Genomic DNA, 18,051 nt, shown 5'->3' with positions numbered 1-18,051 from the left:
GTTTGACAAGCCGTTTAACAGCAACTGTGCACATTTTCTTGGAAAGACTTGCTAGTTGAAGGGTGTTCGGCAATAGTTTGGACATGAGTATAAGTCAGCTGAATGTCCTGACAAGTATAGAAACGTGTGTGTGTGTGTGTGTGTTGTCATATAGTGACGTGCACGTCTGTGTCTGTGTGTGTTAGTATTGCCGCTTATCCCCACACCTGCTTGCTGCTTATCATTATGTTATTACTGTACCTTTGCATCACCCATCCAATATGGACTGGAGCAGGAGACCACCGGGGAAGCTTAGACTTTAACTCCTCCATCTGTCTGCTGGGGATAAGTCTGCGCTCAGCTTTTCCCCGTCACTCTGTCTTCTCCTTCCCTGGCGAAATATAATACAACCCTTTTTTTATCCAAGATGTCTAAAGCTAGTACACTGCACTGACAGCGGAGGCAATGCGATTATGAAGCCTATTGTGAGTACTGTGTCTCCATGTAGCATCAGGGGGGAGGAGGAGGAGTACGGGGGGGGTATAAATATAATATGCCTTCACTACTTGTTGTTGGAGCTGTATGACATTTCACTAAATGTATTCAGTCGCTCAGCTCATGAGGTGTTGGGTATGGTATGAAACAAGACAATTTGGCATTTGGGGAAGGCCTCCGCGGGCTTCGCCTTCATCATCAAACCCAGCAGACCCAGATGATGTCACGGTAAAAATACAAGGGCAAGGTCAGCCAGAGAGGGGTGCGTATAGGTGAGTGTGCAAGAAAAAAACCAGAGGGTTATGACTTTGGCATTCTGACAATATTCTGCTCTGCTTGGCCTCACACATGAGCAAATCTCAAATGGAACAACATGTATTTTTCCATCTCGCTGCGTTAAAAGTCATATAAGAGCCAGTGGCCACCTGTGGAGACTCCGCTCACCACCGCAGCTCAAAGCCTGTCAAGTAATGCTCACTTTTTCTTATTTTTGGTCGCATCACTGTTAGAACTTTAAAGTAATCATTCGCTTCAAATGCCACGTTCAATCTGGCGAACAGGAGACGAGCATTTGAGTTTTCCACTGAAAAACCTGAACAGTCTTTAAACGCACTGTTAAAATCTGAAACATGCAGCGTACAAGTGCCCATGATAAGTATGGTTTTGGTCTTCACTGCACATGGCCAACGTCCTGCCAACCACACATGCACATTAGCATGTATGTGTGTCCTGTGAGTATACACCCTCACAGGACACAACCAAGTATGCCAGTGCTTCACTTAGAAAATAGGTCACCTCCAAGCTGGCAGAAAGATTTTTAGGAGGGTCGAAATTTTAAAAGTGGGCAGATGATTTAGTTTCCCCGTGTCATGATTGGTTTACGGTGCTGTAATGCCTTGCGTGTGGCTTATCTGAGACCAGCTAGAGGGAAAGAGACGGCGGGTAAAAATGTATCCAACAAGAACACTTGACTTCCTTTCCAGAGTGCAATTTTAAAAAAGACATAAAGGGTAAGTGTTATTCCAAAGAAAATCTTGACTGATGAGTTAATGCACATACCCTCTTGTTGATTCTCCAGGAAAGCAACTTCCTTTTATGTTAATGGAATCTAGACCGCATCTGTTTTTTTCTGCCCTAAATGGAGCTCACTCCCTTTAGAGCCGGTGTTTTTAGTTTGTCTGTTGAGGAAAGCATCATCCACAGCACACTCTTTTAACATGGACTTGTGAGAGATCTCATGCTGAGCGGCAGGCCTTAGCCTGACAATAAAAACAAAACGCAGTTCTGACAGGCATGACACGCGTTTCTACTCTACAAATGTTGCTTCAGACACCAGCCGTTTCTCCCTGGGTAGCGGCACTTTGACACACTCAGTATTCACGGCAGGAGGAAGCCTGTCGGCAGTATTTACACACATAACTGGGGTGAAAAGAGGTAGATTTCACAATGAGGTGCAGCGGTTCATGGCAGTTGGTATCAAGATGCCGTCAGAATCCAGAAACCGCGGTCCCTTTGTGACGGTCCCAGGTGAGATATCAGGGTTGGTCTCCACAGAGGCTGAATTGTCAACGAATCCACTGAAGTGGTGTGAAGTTACCTGCACATCTGATGCTTTGAAGAACTTGCCACGGCAGTGTGAAAAGTATACAGCTCGTGACCGTGACCTAAACATAAATAAAAAAGACTCAGTTTTTCCCTTTAGCTTTGCTCACAGGAGGATTGTCATGACACCTTTCAACACTACAATCTGATTAAAATCTTCACGAATCAGTTAATTCATCTGTCTAGCTATACTGCAACTGTCCATTTTAACAGGAGAGAGAACTTCCTATTGGCCTATTGATCAGCTGCAGTCCCGAGTGATTCGTCCCAACTCAGATTGATCGAGGCTGTTTTGGTGAGACAGCACAGAGTTAACATGGCATGCTAATTAAACTGTATGCTCTTTTACAGATTAAATGGTCCAATACTTGACGTCGCGCGCAGACACAAAGAGATTCATTTTCTGAACAAAACATCAAGTAAACACTCAAATAAACACCGTCTGAGGATGATCTGAAGATGAAATCAAAAGGAAAACAAGCAGCTGGAGATTTTCTTCACATTGTTGCCACATGGCAGCAAGAATTATCCGCTTCTTGATAATAATTAAATAATAATTAGAAATGAAATAAATGAAACAAGTAACTTTTCATTATGTCGAATCTAGTAAAACTTTATTCAGGCATCCTAGTTAGCATTTATTGTAAATCAAATGAATGGTTTATAAAGCACTATAATGTAGTCGTATCAGATATAAGGTGATTTTAAAGTGTTTATAATGTATTTGTCAACACTTTAACTCCTTAGCATCATCTGTAACTGGAGTATAATCAGGCTATTAATGAATGATAAACATAACATAGCAGTAATCATATTTAATGATTTATGATTAGTTACGATCAAATCCTTACAGCGCAGTATAAACATTTATCAAATATTTGTAGAGCTCACTCACAGGTTAAATGTGTGTTCATAACTCACAAGGACATGCACAGCTTAAAGGTTCTGCTTATGATTAAAGTCTAGGTCGATGTACTAGATTTTCTTTTTCAGCTGCATCTCATGTCCTTCATCAGCACAAAATTTGCTCAGTTGGCATGGAATATGCAATGTTAGGAATACATTACACGTCATAATGTATACGGAGTAAATATAATAAGTTGCTATTTTATATGAATATAAATATGATTAGAAATGTTATTCAGCTATTTATATAGCAAATACACATCAAAGGGTATTTAAAAATGCATTCACACCATACTATGTCTTTATATTACTACATCATACTGTTATGTTTGTAAACTGTGTAAGCAGTGTTACTGCTTACACATGCAAAAATAAAATGGTAAATAAAGTAAATAAAGTGCTACGGCTCTTTTTCTTATGAAAAAACATTATTATTTATATATATATATATATATATATATATATATATATATATATATATATATATAGATATATATATATATATAAAATTAATATTTTTCTTGTTATTGCAACATGACTATCATGGATGAGATGGTTACAACCAGACATATGTTGTTGTACAGATGTGAGCATTTCAATGTTGGAAAAACAAATATGTTGTAATACTGTGTAAAATATTTCAGAATCATTATTAGTAGATCGAATAAGCTGTATAAAAGGAATGTGACTTTGGTTTCTAGCAGCTCTTGATGTACTTTCAGGAACAATCTTAAGAAAAATGCACGTATAACATTTTCTAACAACATCAAAGTGTCTTTTTGTATTGGGGGAAAAAATCTTGTCATTATAATGAGGAACTGAGTGGATTTGTTTTTCTCATGGCGGCAGTAATACACTGCAGTGTATTTCCACTGCAGTGCTAATCACAAATACCATGATCTAAGCAAGTACAATCAAGTTCCCAATTTAAACCCCTTCAACTGCATAGAAAATGGGATTCCCAGTTTAGTATGCAGCGCTACTTGGCTCTGTGTCTGAGAATGTAATTATCTCTCTGCAAAGACGGTAAAGTGAAGCCATGTTAGCCTTCGTGTCCTTGGCTGCACCGGGGCAGGAAAATAAATCTTTAGGACAGATTTCATTCAGCGTACATTCATTACACAGTACACATTGCAGTCGACAGACAGTAAATTACATTACTAACTTCACTTAAAATTGGAGGTAAAGAGTGACAGAGAGGAAATCTTTATTCAAAAGTAAACTTCAAGTATCGGTTTGCATCTCGGCAGGCCATGGATCAGCACAAAATTACACACCCGTCCAACCTCTACCACTCGCAAGGCCATTAGTAATCACTGTTTGTACCTGTGTGAGTGTACAAACAGATGCAGATAATTGGGTGTTTTCGTAAGAAAGATGCCATTACAGTGTAATTATTTTCTTTATCTGCCGCAGATCCTGTGCCTGATTCTGCGAGAAAGCCTCATTGTGAATCAGAGCTTTTTCTGGAACCATAGTAGGGCCGGAGGCAATAGCAGAAAGCAATGAAGTATGGGTAAAGTGGTGTGTGTGAATGAAATACAAATGCCACTCCATTCAGTGGGACAGAGTTTGCCATAGATATACACACAAATGAAAAAGGGCCACAATCACTTTAGGCTGAGTTGCGAGCAAACAAATTAATTATTTATGAACAATGAATATTGCATATTGCGCTCAAAATTGTTGTTGCCTCTCCTTCATAAGGCAGCAGATTTGATTTACAGGGCTGGATATTCACTACCATGGAAGCTGAATTCTAATCACCTTTTCTACGTCAGCACACAGAGTTGGGAAGCAGCCAACACGCACTTGATATTTGTGCCACAGTGCGATAAAAAATGTATAATGTATATATTTTATAAAAATGAAAAAAATCTGTGTTAAATTATTTGCATTTCTTGACATGCAACATAAATACAGTCCCTCCATAAGACATTGAAAGAGATTGTTTTTTTTTAAACCTCAAATCTAGAATCTAGCCATGTTTATATTTCTTTCAACCGTGGCCAATAAAGAATGTTTTTCCGGCGGCATCACATCATGTTGTGTCCCTTTATTTTCACCCAACATTGCCTTCTGATGTGCCCACTTTAAAAAGTAATCGAGTGGTCAAACAAAGCTTGAAACAGCCGCTGTGTAACCATTGGCTTTTCTATTTTGCACTGTGGTTCAGATGTAGGGTAATAATGGCTCTGCCATCTGCTCACCTGGTCGTCCTTTAAATTGTCTTCTTTTGCTATTGGCTTAAAACAAAAACCTGTGCACACTGCTGTTTATGCCAGGCACACCATCCACTCTTGATTTAAAACTACTACCAGCAAAAGATCATTCTGAAAATAAGTCAGTTACACTGATTCAAAGCACTTGAAAATACGTCAATATGATAAATGGATTTTTTCTCTCAGAAAAGCATAAGGTGAGTATGATTTCCAGTGTATGCTGTGATTTTGAACTTCTACTCCAAACATTGCTATACAGTAAGAGACACCTTTCCGTCCATCCGTCCATCTCGTGTATCTTCAGGGTCAGGGGAATATCCCAGCATGCATTTGACAAATGGAAGGGTACAAACCCTAAACAGGTCAACAGAGCAACCACATTCATACCTACATCCAATTTATTGTTTCCACTTCACATGACTTGAATGTGTCTGTGGGAGGAAAACTGAACACACAATGGAGAACATGTACATCCACAAAGACAGACAGAGTCCAGCTGCCCGGGGCAGGTTCAAATTCAGTGCAACTGATTATCCCATCAATCATTTTATGATTTTATTGGAAGCAAACAAACAGTCACAAAGCTCCAGATCTATTCTCTTGATAGCATTAGCTCCTAGAGGTAGCAAATATGATTTTTTTTAGCCTACATTAATTGGTCCTGAGAAAAGTCCTAAATGCTATGTTCACAAACTAGCATTGTTGATGCTGGGTAGGTAGCGTATGGTGTTTAATGCTGATGAGAGTGGTGATAGTGAATCAGAACCAAAAAAACTAAACAAAACAATGAGCTAAAAGAGGCTAAAAGGCTCCACAGATCTGAGGGGACCTGCAGAGCTGGGTGATACTGTAATTCTGTGGTGGATCTTCATCCCAAGTGGCCACTTTCACATTATAAATGGCATTTTTCATCCATCGTTAATATACATATATTAACAGGAGCAGATTTTTATACAACCACAAACTAGCTAATTTCTTTTCATATGTATTTGAAGAAAGACTTTGGGATCAGTCGGTACTGGTAAACACTAACACGCTTAGCTTGTCTGGACTTCACATCAGTCAAGCATTGCTGCAGGAATTGCATGACAGCAGCAGCCAAAATATATCCAGAAAGCCAGAGCCTGGGGGGAATGATCTCTTTGCAATGTGTCATGAGATTTTAGAGGTGATTTACTGCTTAAGATACCATCTACACCATTAGTAATAATTAACAATAAATAACAATCATTAATATTGCAGCTATGGATGGATATTTGTATTTTTGAATGCTGTTGTCCGTGTCCCATATGAATGTCTAGTTTGTTGATCTTTCAAGATCTATGTTACTCAACCCTCAGTTAAGTGGGCTTTTGGGGGGAGTGATATGAACCTACTTTAACGTGCTCTGCCAACATCTCAAATATTCATGATGTTGTAAGCTCGAAGCAGAGAAGCGGTTCACAAACGCTGCTGAAACCTCATTCCACAGCATCCTGTCTTAGACCTCATCTGAAAATCTAAATCTTCGCCCCAAAATCGACACCTGGGACGTGATCTGCTTTCGCTGCATGGCTGACAAAAAAATAATGAAAGTTATATTTAATTCAGTAACAAACTCCGCTTGTATTCCCTGTATTGTGTGTCTGCTGTGGCTCTGCTGTGTCCAAGCAACGGAGACGTCATTTCCATGAAAGCAGACGTTCGTGTGAGGAGTAGGTGCATTCTTGCTTCCCCAGTAGAACTTACAAGCTCGCACACGGTAGAAATCTTCCTGCGGAGCTCATTATGAAATTAGATTTAATCTTTTCAGAGATGCTGATGCAAATTGCATCTGAGATAAAGCTGGCTTTTTTTTTTTTCCCCTCGCATCACTTCATTAGGATGCATGTTGTTAGCATGCAAACATGGATGTTGTACGTAAACTAGACTGAACTAAAACTGTGGGTGGATAAGGGAAGAATTCAATCATCTCCGTCTTTTCTTCATAAGCATCTACTTATTTCCTATCATCATCCATCACATTTTCCGGCTGTCATTTAATTGCTGGGCAAGCATCCAACGCTGTAGACTTATATGTTGCTAATAGATGTAAAATGAGAGCAGACACCAGTGGCTGCATAAAGGGGATATAAATGAAAAGTTGTTACAGGATGGGATTTGACAGCTTTTGCCGTAATCAAGTGTGACTATTCAAAAAGTGATTACTTCGATGCTTTGATGCCTTTTAACGGGAGAATTGCTAATAGGATGACGTGTACCTTTACTCCACCTAAAAGTAGATACAAATATCTGATCAGAGACCGAGGAAGTTAATCAAAAAAAAGCATCACGGGCTTGTAGCGCATCTTTCTTTCATATACAGGGTTATATATTATACTGTATGTCTTCACGTGTGCACAGACACAAGCTTGTTTGTGTGTGTTTGTCGGAAGTTGAGGTAGGTGGTGGGGGGGGTTTGGGTGTCCAGGGTGCATGTGTCAACATGATAGGGTGCCTCTTGAGAGCACAGCCAAGCAGAACTGTGATATGTGGAGGGGGGGGGCCTAATTACGGTGTGACTCAGGTTCAATGTGCTGCCCTCAGCACTGCTGACCGAACACTTCTAATGGGACATGCAGGTGCCAAAAGAACATGGGAAAACGCAAGGAGGGCTGCTTAATAAATAGATAATCACATCAGTTTCCCCCTCCTTCTCTCCGGCCGATTAGGCTGGGCTTCATTAAAGAGCAGAAGCAGCATTACTCGCGCTATAGGAAGCTGACCGCGTTGCCTCCGGAATGTTTTTTACTGTAATGTTTCACTGTTTGTTGTGTTATCATGAAGGATTCTCTAAACAATGTGGCGCTGGAGATGCTCGAGGATGCGGCCCTGGATGAGAGAATGGGTAGAGGAGGCAGTCTGCAATGACTTACACTCACCGTCTGCATACAAATCAGCGAGGCGGCGACAAGAGACAGAGAGGCCGACAACAGATTTAACATCTCAGTGAGCGGGTGAGCATGGTGCAGGCTGGCAGCTCCCATCTTCTCTCTCTCTCCCCCCCTTCTACGCCCCGTCTTCGCTCAGCCAACCTCCCTGGTGATGATGGTGGCAGTGGAGGAGTGGAGGCGGCAGCAGCAGGCCAGCTGGCGTCCCGTTGGAAGGGCAGGTTGGGAGGGCAGCCAGCACGAACTGTCAGAGGCCTGGCAGGGTTGCCGAGGAGCCCGGCGCCCTCCATTCTGCTCAGCATGATGCAGTAACTGGAAACACACACACACACACATGGCAGATTGTTAGCACTGCACACAAGAATCTTCAGTGAATATTATATTCCCTATCTCATCACTTTTAGTGGAAGTCTCCTCTCTACACGCTCAGTCTCAAGGCTGGGAGCTGAGTCACACCAGGATTTAGTAAGAAGAAAAATTCAGATTAAATTCATCTCAATAGCACTGGCCATGATCAGTGGATACATTTGTTTAGAAAAAAATAAAGTGCAGACCTTTTCAGAACTTGTGCCAATTAATTTCACTTTGATGGATACCGAGGGAGCAAAGAGAATGAGAGTACGCAAAACAACAAGGAAGTTAAGATATTAGTGGTGTCGCAGCATCCAGATTCATATGACCCTGCTCTATCAAATAAATAGCAAACTAAATTAACCGAAACCAACTGTGGTCAGGGCACGACCCACAATTATCAGTGCAACAATAAGTTTCCGTGACTATTTTGCAAGAACAAAATACAATGAGAAAAATCAAAAGAGGCACAAAATATATACAGGGTACACACACAGCACAACATCGTTTATAATGTTGCATGCTACAGTAGTATTTCCTAATTAGCACCAAACAGATCAGGTTGATGGGAATGTCATTAGTTTTGGATGCATTTAGTCATTAAGCCAGGTATTGGGTTAAATAATTTCTGACCTGATTGAACTGTACTCCATGAAAAGTCCATCTATCCATCCATTTTATGTAACCGCTTATCCTCATCCATCAGGGGGGCTACAGCCCATCCCTGCTGGCAGTGGTAAGGACGCAGGGTACACCGTGAACAAGTCGCCAGTTTATCACAGGGCTGACACGGAGAGAGACAGACAACCATTCACCCTCACATTCACACCTACGGGCAATTTAGATTCACCAATTATCCTGCGTGTGTTTGGACTGTGGGAGGAAGCCGGAGAGAACCCACGCAGACATGGGGGAGAACATGCAAACTCACATACAAACACATACATACACATTCACAAACACACAAATAAACTGGGAATGAGTTTAAGTTTAAGCTGGATCTGAAGTTTTTTATTATTAAATCTGTAACCTGTTGTTTAAGACTCTTTGTCAAATTTCCCTTAATTAGCCAACAGTACACCATGTGCGGTCTTGAAATTCAAGGTCCAATCCAAGGTCTGAGCCTTTTCACATTTTTGTGTTTTGTTTCCATCTTTTTGTTCAGACATCAACACAACACATCCTCCTGTCTATCTTCCTGCTACGTATTCTCTTTGTCAGTCTGCTCCTGTCTGTCTGCATCCTAGATGTCTGTCTGTCAGTCTGTCTTTCCGCTCATTAGCAGGGTTGTGTGTAGTGAGGCTCAGCGGACATTACATGCGCCATCTATTTGCCAGATGTTATTGCTTACACGGTGGTGATTTCATAAGGTGCTGTGACAATTTCATTAACTTGGGGGAAATCAGACTCTTTTCCACAGAAGGGGAAAATGGAGAGGCGAAGGGGGGGGTTCGGGATCTGAAACGCTGTTACATTAGGAAGATGGGGGAGGAATACATCACCGAGGAATTACTGCACACAATAGACACGGCAAAGCCATTCTCCTCTATTTTAATGAGATATGCTCAGCTCATGCTACCTGCAGTCCTGTAGGTAAATGAAAACACACCAGGATGGCACGTTGAATTGTTACAGACGAGAACCTTGATCTGTTAGCAATGCGGCTGATTTTCCAATCTGTCCCACTATGAATTCAAATTTTCAAATTGAGGGACGTCGGATGATATCCAACATATCCCATTTCAGGAACATATCGTGTTCTCAGAGTTAGGAGCTCACTGCAGGGCTTGAAGAAGAGAAAAAAAAAATGTGCTGGAGCTGTGCACGGTCACATGGTTAGTGGGGTTTCATTGAAAGCACAAGACGAGGGGTGATAGCCCTCCCTGATCACATTAGTCACATATCGATCAAGGCCTTCTGTCTGCTTGGTAAAAGGTGATCGCGCAAGACGTAATCCTGTTAGCAGCTCTTTCCCCCAACCACTCGCCCAGATGGAGAGGTATCTGTGATAAGGGTTTGTTCTTATCTGCTTACATCTAAGGTTTCCCAGCAAGAGCTGTTTACAGGCTGAGTTTGCTCATCCTGCATCTAAATTGACTTTTTTTTTTTTTTCCTGAGGATCACAAATACAACAATAAGTTGTTGCCTCTGTGTCTTTATCACTTTTGGAGACTATATCTCATCTAAAAAACACCCCTACTGTACACACACGCACACACAGTGAAGTTATTACGCCGCATATGCACACACGCATATATAAAATGTACATAAAAGACAGTTCCCGACAGCGGTTTGTGATTGCTAAAACAGATGAAGAGATAAAAGGGGATTCATCAAAAAGCATGACGTTTAAAATCACCGGCCAGTGATGCATAATTCATCGCAGATCAAATTTGACAGGTTCTTATCTTCCTGTTTGGGGGTTTGTTGTGAAACAATGCTGCGATTTATTATTATTAATTTTTTTTTTCCTGCATTGTGTCTGACTGCTGCGAGAGAGAGAGAGAGCGAGGAGTCTAATTTCCATTTTTGCAGTCGAGCCGCATTAGCATACATTTCTACATGCGGTAGTGGGGTGGCAACCGGGGTCCTCATCAGATAGGATTAAAGAAGAGAGTCCGCTGGAGCAGAACAGATTTAGGGAGAGACGGGCAGAGATAGTGAGGAAGGGATAGAAGAGCTGTAGAGAGGGATGGAGAGGGAAGGAGACAGAGGAATAGCTGGACCATGAAACATGAGTCTTCGACCTAGCACAGCTTCTCTGCAGTACATCTAAACCAGTTATTAGATGGTATTTGAGTCTTTTAGTAAAAGTCATGTCTGTTCACGCTTTGATTTCTCTTTATTGTTAACATCAGTAACACAAAAGTCCATTCTCTTACCCTGACTCACCCTATTACATTGGATCATATCAAACCTTGAAGCTCAAAGAGTTCACTCTGCTTGCATAATTTAAAAAGGTCCCATATTTTAGACTTTATTGGTGTTTTATTCGAGGTTTTGACATCTGCGAGAAGATGCATGTTGTTTTAAATAGCAAAAGTGATCTCAATATAGTTTTACATCTCCTCTCTCACACGTTGTCCTCTGCAGCTGAAACTTTGATCCATTCCTTCATCACATCCAGAATAGACGACTGCAACAGCATTTTATATGACACATCACCCAAAACACTAAATATAACTCCAATATATCTAGAATTTTGCTGCCCGTCTCACTCCTGTGACAACATCACCCCCATCCTCCTGAATCTCCACTGGCTTCCTGTCCAACAAAGGATCTAATTCAAACTCCACAAAGCCCTCTAGCCCCCTGCTACTTCAATAACCTGCTCCACCATCGTACTCCACACTGCAGCTTCCGCTCCTCCTTGATGGCGACCTCATGTCTCCACCTCTAAGGACCAAGCACAAGACCTGAGTTAATAGAGCCTTCTCCATAGCTGCCTGCTGTTCCTCTGGAATGTTCTTCCCAAACAAATCTGCACTGCACCAACCTGTCCACGTTGAAAACACAACTTAAAACTTCTGTGTGCCGTGTGATTATTATTGTGTTGCATGCATTGTTTGATGATTTTAAGCATCTTTGACTACCATGAAATGCACCGTAAACAAAAAAGCATGTACTGTGTTGCATTGGTCTCATTAAATTAATTAGCTTCTCTTTTTTGGATTGAGCTTTTGATACTTTCACAGTATTTATAAAGCACCTAAACCTGCTTTATAATGATAAGAAGGATATTTTACTTTCTACAACATAGGACCTTTAACTGGATAGTTATTCTTAGAACAATGTCATTCTGCCCTTGCAAGGTACATTAGTGAAACTGATGGTATTTTTGCCACATCTGAAGAATCTGGACCATTTAAGTTGCACTCATACAATGAAAATGTAATGTCAGACACAGATATTTCATAGCGTTCAAAGGCAATGTACTGTACAGTGGCAGACAGATGAGTTTTCACACTCATGATTGACTCGGATGCTCGCAGTCACGTCTGCTCGAACCAGGGCCCTCAAGATGAATAGCTCCCAATTTAAAAAGGATAATTCAAAGTTTTTATTTCCCCAGTTTCTGCCATTGCGGCAGACAGATTTTGTCAGATACAAAAGTTCTGCCCTTTTCTCTTTTCAGCAGAGTCCCTGTGGAAGTCAGTCAAAATCAGAAGGGATTCAAACTTGTCCCTTCAAAACAGTTTTTCACATGACATTTATCTAAGGCCTCTAACTCCAAGCAGGATTAACAGTCAGCTGTACTGTGTTTACTTCAGGAACCTTGGCAGAAGTAAAAATAGTTAAAGCTAACTCAGGGATTCTGCTTCATAAGGCAACTCTCTACGGTCCTATGCTTTGCATTCGGTCCTAAAATTAATTCTTGCCAATGCATCAAACAAGCAACTTTGCATCCTTAGATGTCTTCTTAAAACCAATTGTATTAGTTATTGTATCTATCCTTTATCTATAATGTTTTTTCCTCATTGGAAAATACCAACGAGTACCAATAGAGTTGTAGTTCCTCTGTACTAATTGTGTAGTAACTCAACCGTCACCAACATCCTGCAGCCTTGATCAGCAGGTACAGTTGACTCAGTTGTCATGGAGATTGTTGAGCTCTCAACACAGGACCTAAACAGGTGAAGGTCAGTACTTCATATCAATATTCAACAATGGCCAGATTTAGTGAAATGGTGTCACATAAACACTATATGCAGTGGTTCTCAATTGAAATTTTGCACCTATTCAGATTTTTCACAGTCAGCTCTTGGTCTGAGCCTTGACCACTGGACGCAGTCTGCAAGTGAAGGAGAGAGGCCATCAAGCTCATAAAGCAAAGATGTAGTGCAGTGATATTTATTTAAACTATTCGTATAAATTAATAAGAAAATCTTTTTGGTCCAATTATCTTAAAATGCCAAGAGTCATGAATTTTAACACTATATTCACCGCACCTGTTGGAGAGAGATAAGAGGGTCGGGCAGCAGGTGAAGGAGGGAGAACTCTATTTCCTACTTTCTAAAAAATTAGTTAGAATTAGTTTTAAGTCTATATTTTTATTTCTTTAAATGCTTCCGTGTAGCTCTCTAGATCTTTCTGATGCAGGGCCGGTTCTGCCCTTCATGGGGCCCTAAGCAAAAATATGGCAAGGGGCCCTTGTAATGGGTCATCGGGGCCATCTAGGTCAAGTCATTTCTTAGATGCCATTTTCTGCATTCTAACCAATTTTAGGATTAATAATGGCAAATCCTATCTTATTAAACTCCATGGCAAGATTGACAATTGCATCCTGTTTCAACTCAATTTGGGACAAAGTACAGGCCAATTCTTTTAGTTATTAAATCTGTAACCTGTTGTTTAGGACTCTTTGTCAAATTTCCCTTAATTAGCCAACAGTAACACCATGTGCGGTCTGAAATTCAAGGTCCAATCCAAGGTCTGAGCCTTTTCACATTTTTGTGTTTTGTTTCCATCTTTTTGTTCAGCATCAACACAACACATCCTCCTGTCTATCTTCTTGCTACGTATTCTCTTTGTCAGTCTGCTCCTGTCTGTCTGCATCCTAGAGTCTGTCTGGTCAGTCGGTCTTTCCGCCTTAGCAGGGTTGTGTGTAGTGAGGCTCAGCGGACATTACATGCGCCATCTATTTGCCAGATGTTATTGCTTACACGGTGGTGATTTCATAAGGTGCTGTGACAATTTCATTAACTTGGGGGAAATCAGACCTTTTCCACAGAAGGGGAAAATGGAGAGGCGAAGGGGGGGTTCGGGATCTGAAACGCTGTTACATTAGGAAGATGGGGGAGGAATACATCACCGAGGAATTACTGCACACAATAGACACGGCATAGCCATTCCCTCTATTTTAATGAGATATGCCAGCTCATGCTACCTGCAGTCCTGTAGGTAAATGAAAACACACCAGGATGGCACGTGATTGTTAACAGACGAGAACCTTGATCTGTTAGCATGCGGCTGATTTTCCAATCTGTCCCACTATGAATTCAAATTTTCAAATTGAGGGACGTCGGATGATATCCGACATATCCCATTTCAGGAACATATCGTGTTCTCAGAGTTAGGAGCTCACTGCAGGCTTGAAGAAAGAAAAAAAAAATGTGCTGGAGCGTGCCGGTCACATGGTTAGTGGGGTTTCATTGAAAGCACAAGACGAGGGTGATAGCCCTCCCTGATCACATTAGTCACATATCGATCAAGGCCTTCTGTCTGCTGGTAAAAGGTGATCACGCAGACGTAATCCTGTTAGCAGCTCTTTCCCCCAACACTCGCCCAGATGGAGAGGTATCTGTGATAAGGGTTTGTTCTTATCTGCTACATCAAAGGTTCCCGCAGAGCTGTTTACAGGCTGAGTTTGCTCACCTGCATCTAAATTGACTTTTTTTTTTTTTTCCGGAGGATCACAAATACAACAATAAGTTGTTGCCTCTGTGTCTTTATCACTTTTGGAGACTATATCTCATCTAAAAAACACCCCTACTGTACACACGCACACACAGTGAAGTTATTACGCGCATATGCACACGCGCATATATAAAATGTACATAAAAGACAGTTCCCGACAGCGGTTTGTGATTGCTAAAACAGATGAAGAGATAAAAGGGGATTCACAAAAAGCATGACGTTTAAAATCACCGGCCAGTGATGCATAATTCATCGCAGATCAATTTGACAGGTTTTTATCTTCCTGTTGTGGGGGTTTGTTGTGAAACAATGCCGCGATTTATTATTATTAATTTTTTTTTTTCCTGCATTGTGTCGACTGCTGCGAGAGAGAGAGAGAGCGAGGAGTCTAATTTCCATTTTTGCAGTCGAGCCGCATTAGCATACATTTCTACAGGCGGTAGTGGGGTGGCAACCGGGGTCCTCATCAGATAGGATTAAAGAAGAGAGTCCGCGGGAGCAGAACGATTTAGGGAGAGACGGGCAGAGATAGTGAGGAAGGGATAAGAGCTGTAGAGAGGGATGGAGAGGGGAAGAGACAGAGGAATAGCTGGACCATGAAACATGAGTCTTCGACCTAGCACAGCTTCTCTGCAGTACATCTAAACCAGTTATTAGATGGTATTTGAGCTTTTAGTAAAAGTCATGTCGTTTTCACGCTTTGATTTCTCTTTATTGTTACACAGTAACACAAAAGTCCATTCTCTACCCTGACCACCCTATTACATGGGATCATATCAAACCTTGAAGCTCAAACAGTTCACTCTGCTTGCATAATTTAAAAAGGTCCCATATTTTGTACTTTATTGGTGTTTTATTCGAGGTTTGACATCTGCGAGAAGATGCATGTTGTTTTAAATAGCCAAAGTGATCTCAATATAGTTTTACCATCTCCTCTCGCACGTTGTCCTCTGCAGCTGAAACTTTGATCCATTCCTTCATCACATCCAGAATAGACGATGCAACAGCATTTATAATGACACATCACCCAAAGCACTAAATATAACTCCAATATATCTAGAATTTTGCTGCCCGTCTCACTCCTGTGACAACATCACCCCCATCCTCCTGAATCTCCACTGGCTTCCTGTCCAACAAAGGATCTAATTCAAACTCCACAAGCCCTCTAGCCCCCTGCTACTTCAATAACCTGCTCCACCATCGTACTCCACACTGCAGCTTCCGCTCCTCCTTGATGCCGACCTCATGTCTCCACCTCTAAGGACAAGCACAAGACCTGAGTTAATAGAGCCTTCTCCATAGCTGCCTGCGGTTCCTCTGGAATGTTCTTCCAAAACAAATCTGCACTGCACCAACCTGTCCACGTTGAAAACACAACTTAAAACTTCTGTGTGCCGTGTGATTATTATTGTGTTGCATGCATTTTTTTGATGATTTTAAGCATCTTTGACTACCATGAAATGCACTGTAAACAAAAAAGCATGTACTGTGTTGCTTATTGTTGCAAATTAATTAGCTTCTCTTTTTTGGATTGAGCTTTTGATACTTTCACAGTATTTATATAGCACCTAAACCTGCTTTATATGATAAAAAGGATATTTTACTTTCTACAATGTGGACCTTTAACTTGATAGTTATTCTTAGAACAATGTCATTCTGCCCTTGCAAGGTACATTAGGGAAACTGATGGTATTTTTGCCACATCTGAAGAATCTGGACCATTTAAGTTGCACTCATACAATGAAAGTAATGTCAGACACAGATATTTCATAGCGTTCAAAGGCAATGACTGTACAGTGGCAGACAGATGAGTTTTCACACTCATGATTGACTCGGATCCTCGCAGTCACGTCTGCTCGAACCAGGGCCCTCAAGATGAATAGCTCCCAATTTAAAAAGGATAATTCAAAGTTTTTATTTCCCCAGTTTCTGCCATTGCGGCAGTCAGATTTTGTCAGATACAAAAGTTCTGCCTTTTCTCTTTTCAGCAGAGTCCCTGTGGAAGTCAGTCAAAATCGAAAGGGATCAAACTGTCCCTTCAAAACAGTTTTTCACATGACATTTATCTAAGGCCTCTAACTCCAAGCAGGATTAACAGTCAGCTGTACTGTGTTTACTTCAGGACCTTGGCAGAAGTAAAAATAGTTAAAGCTAACCAGGGATCTGCTTCATAAGGCAACTCTCTACGGTCCTATGCTTTTCATTCGGTCCTAAAATTAGTTTCTTGCCAATGCATCAAACAAGCAACTTTGCATCCTTAGATGTCTTCTTAAAACCAATTGTATTAGTTATGTATCTATCGTTATCTATAATGTTTTCTCTCATTAGAAAATACCAACGAGTACAAATAGAGTTGTAGTTCCTCTGTACTAATTGTGTAGTAACTCAACGTCACCAACATCCTGCAGCCTTGATCAGCAGGTACAGTTGCTCAGTTGTCATGGAGATTGTTGAGCTCTCAACACAGGACCTAAACAGGTAAAGGTCATTACTTCATATCAATATTAAACAATGGCCAGATTTAGTGAAATGGTGTCCACACTATATGCAGTAGTTCTCAATTGAAATTGCACCTATTCAGATTTTTCACAGTCAGCTCTTGGTCTGAGCCTTGACCACTGGACGCAGTCTGCAAGTGAAGGAGAGAGGCCATCGAGCTCATAAAGCAAAGATGTAGTGCTGTGATATTATTTTAAACTATTCGTATAAATTAATAAGAAAATCTTTTTGGTCCAATTATCTTAAAATGCCAAGAGTCATGAATTTAACACTATATTCATCGCACCTGTTGGAGAGAGATAAGAGGGTCGGGCGGCAGGTGAAGGAGGGAGAACTCTATTTCATACTTTCTGAAAATCAGAATTAGTTTTAAGTCTATTTTATTTCTTAAATGCTTCCGTGTAGCTCTCTAGATCGTTCTGATGTCAATGAGAATAACGATAATCGAGAGGCAACCTCCGTGGCTGCGAAGTGAAGCCAATGCAGAGCATGACAAAAATGCAGTTCCTCAAATGCCCACTTAAGGATGGCTACAGAAACAGTCAATCTCCATAAGCTCCCATGTTATAATGTCCAACTTCCCAGCAGAAATAAACATGTTTTGTACAGTCTGGTACAAAAACAGTTTTGGTCTCTATAGCTAATTCACCAATTCATGACAACTGTACTGG

At 41.0% G+C, this 18,051-nt stretch overlaps 1 protein-coding gene across 2 annotated transcripts in view; it reads right to left on the bottom strand.

The window, feature by feature from the left end:
* Positions 1–18,051, bottom strand: part of LOC104919830 (MAM domain-containing glycosylphosphatidylinositol anchor protein 2) — a 242,050-nt gene that overhangs the window by 167,341 nt on the left and 56,658 nt on the right. For both annotated transcript variants that reach the window (XM_019279067.2, XM_010731923.3), the window contains exons 2-3: positions 8,105–8,425; positions 241–370 (exon numbers count right to left, since the gene is read on the bottom strand). The gene's annotated coding sequence lies outside the window, so the exon portion shown is untranslated. The remainder of the gene's footprint in view (positions 1–240; positions 371–8,104; positions 8,426–18,051) is intronic.

The sequence above is a fragment of the Larimichthys crocea genome, chromosome XI, assembly GCF_000972845.2.
Source record: "Larimichthys crocea isolate SSNF chromosome XI, L_crocea_2.0, whole genome shotgun sequence".
Taxonomy (NCBI): domain Eukaryota; kingdom Metazoa; phylum Chordata; class Actinopteri; family Sciaenidae; genus Larimichthys; species Larimichthys crocea.
Note: the sequence above shows the minus strand (reverse complement) of the source record. Positions and strands in the feature narration are given on the sequence as shown.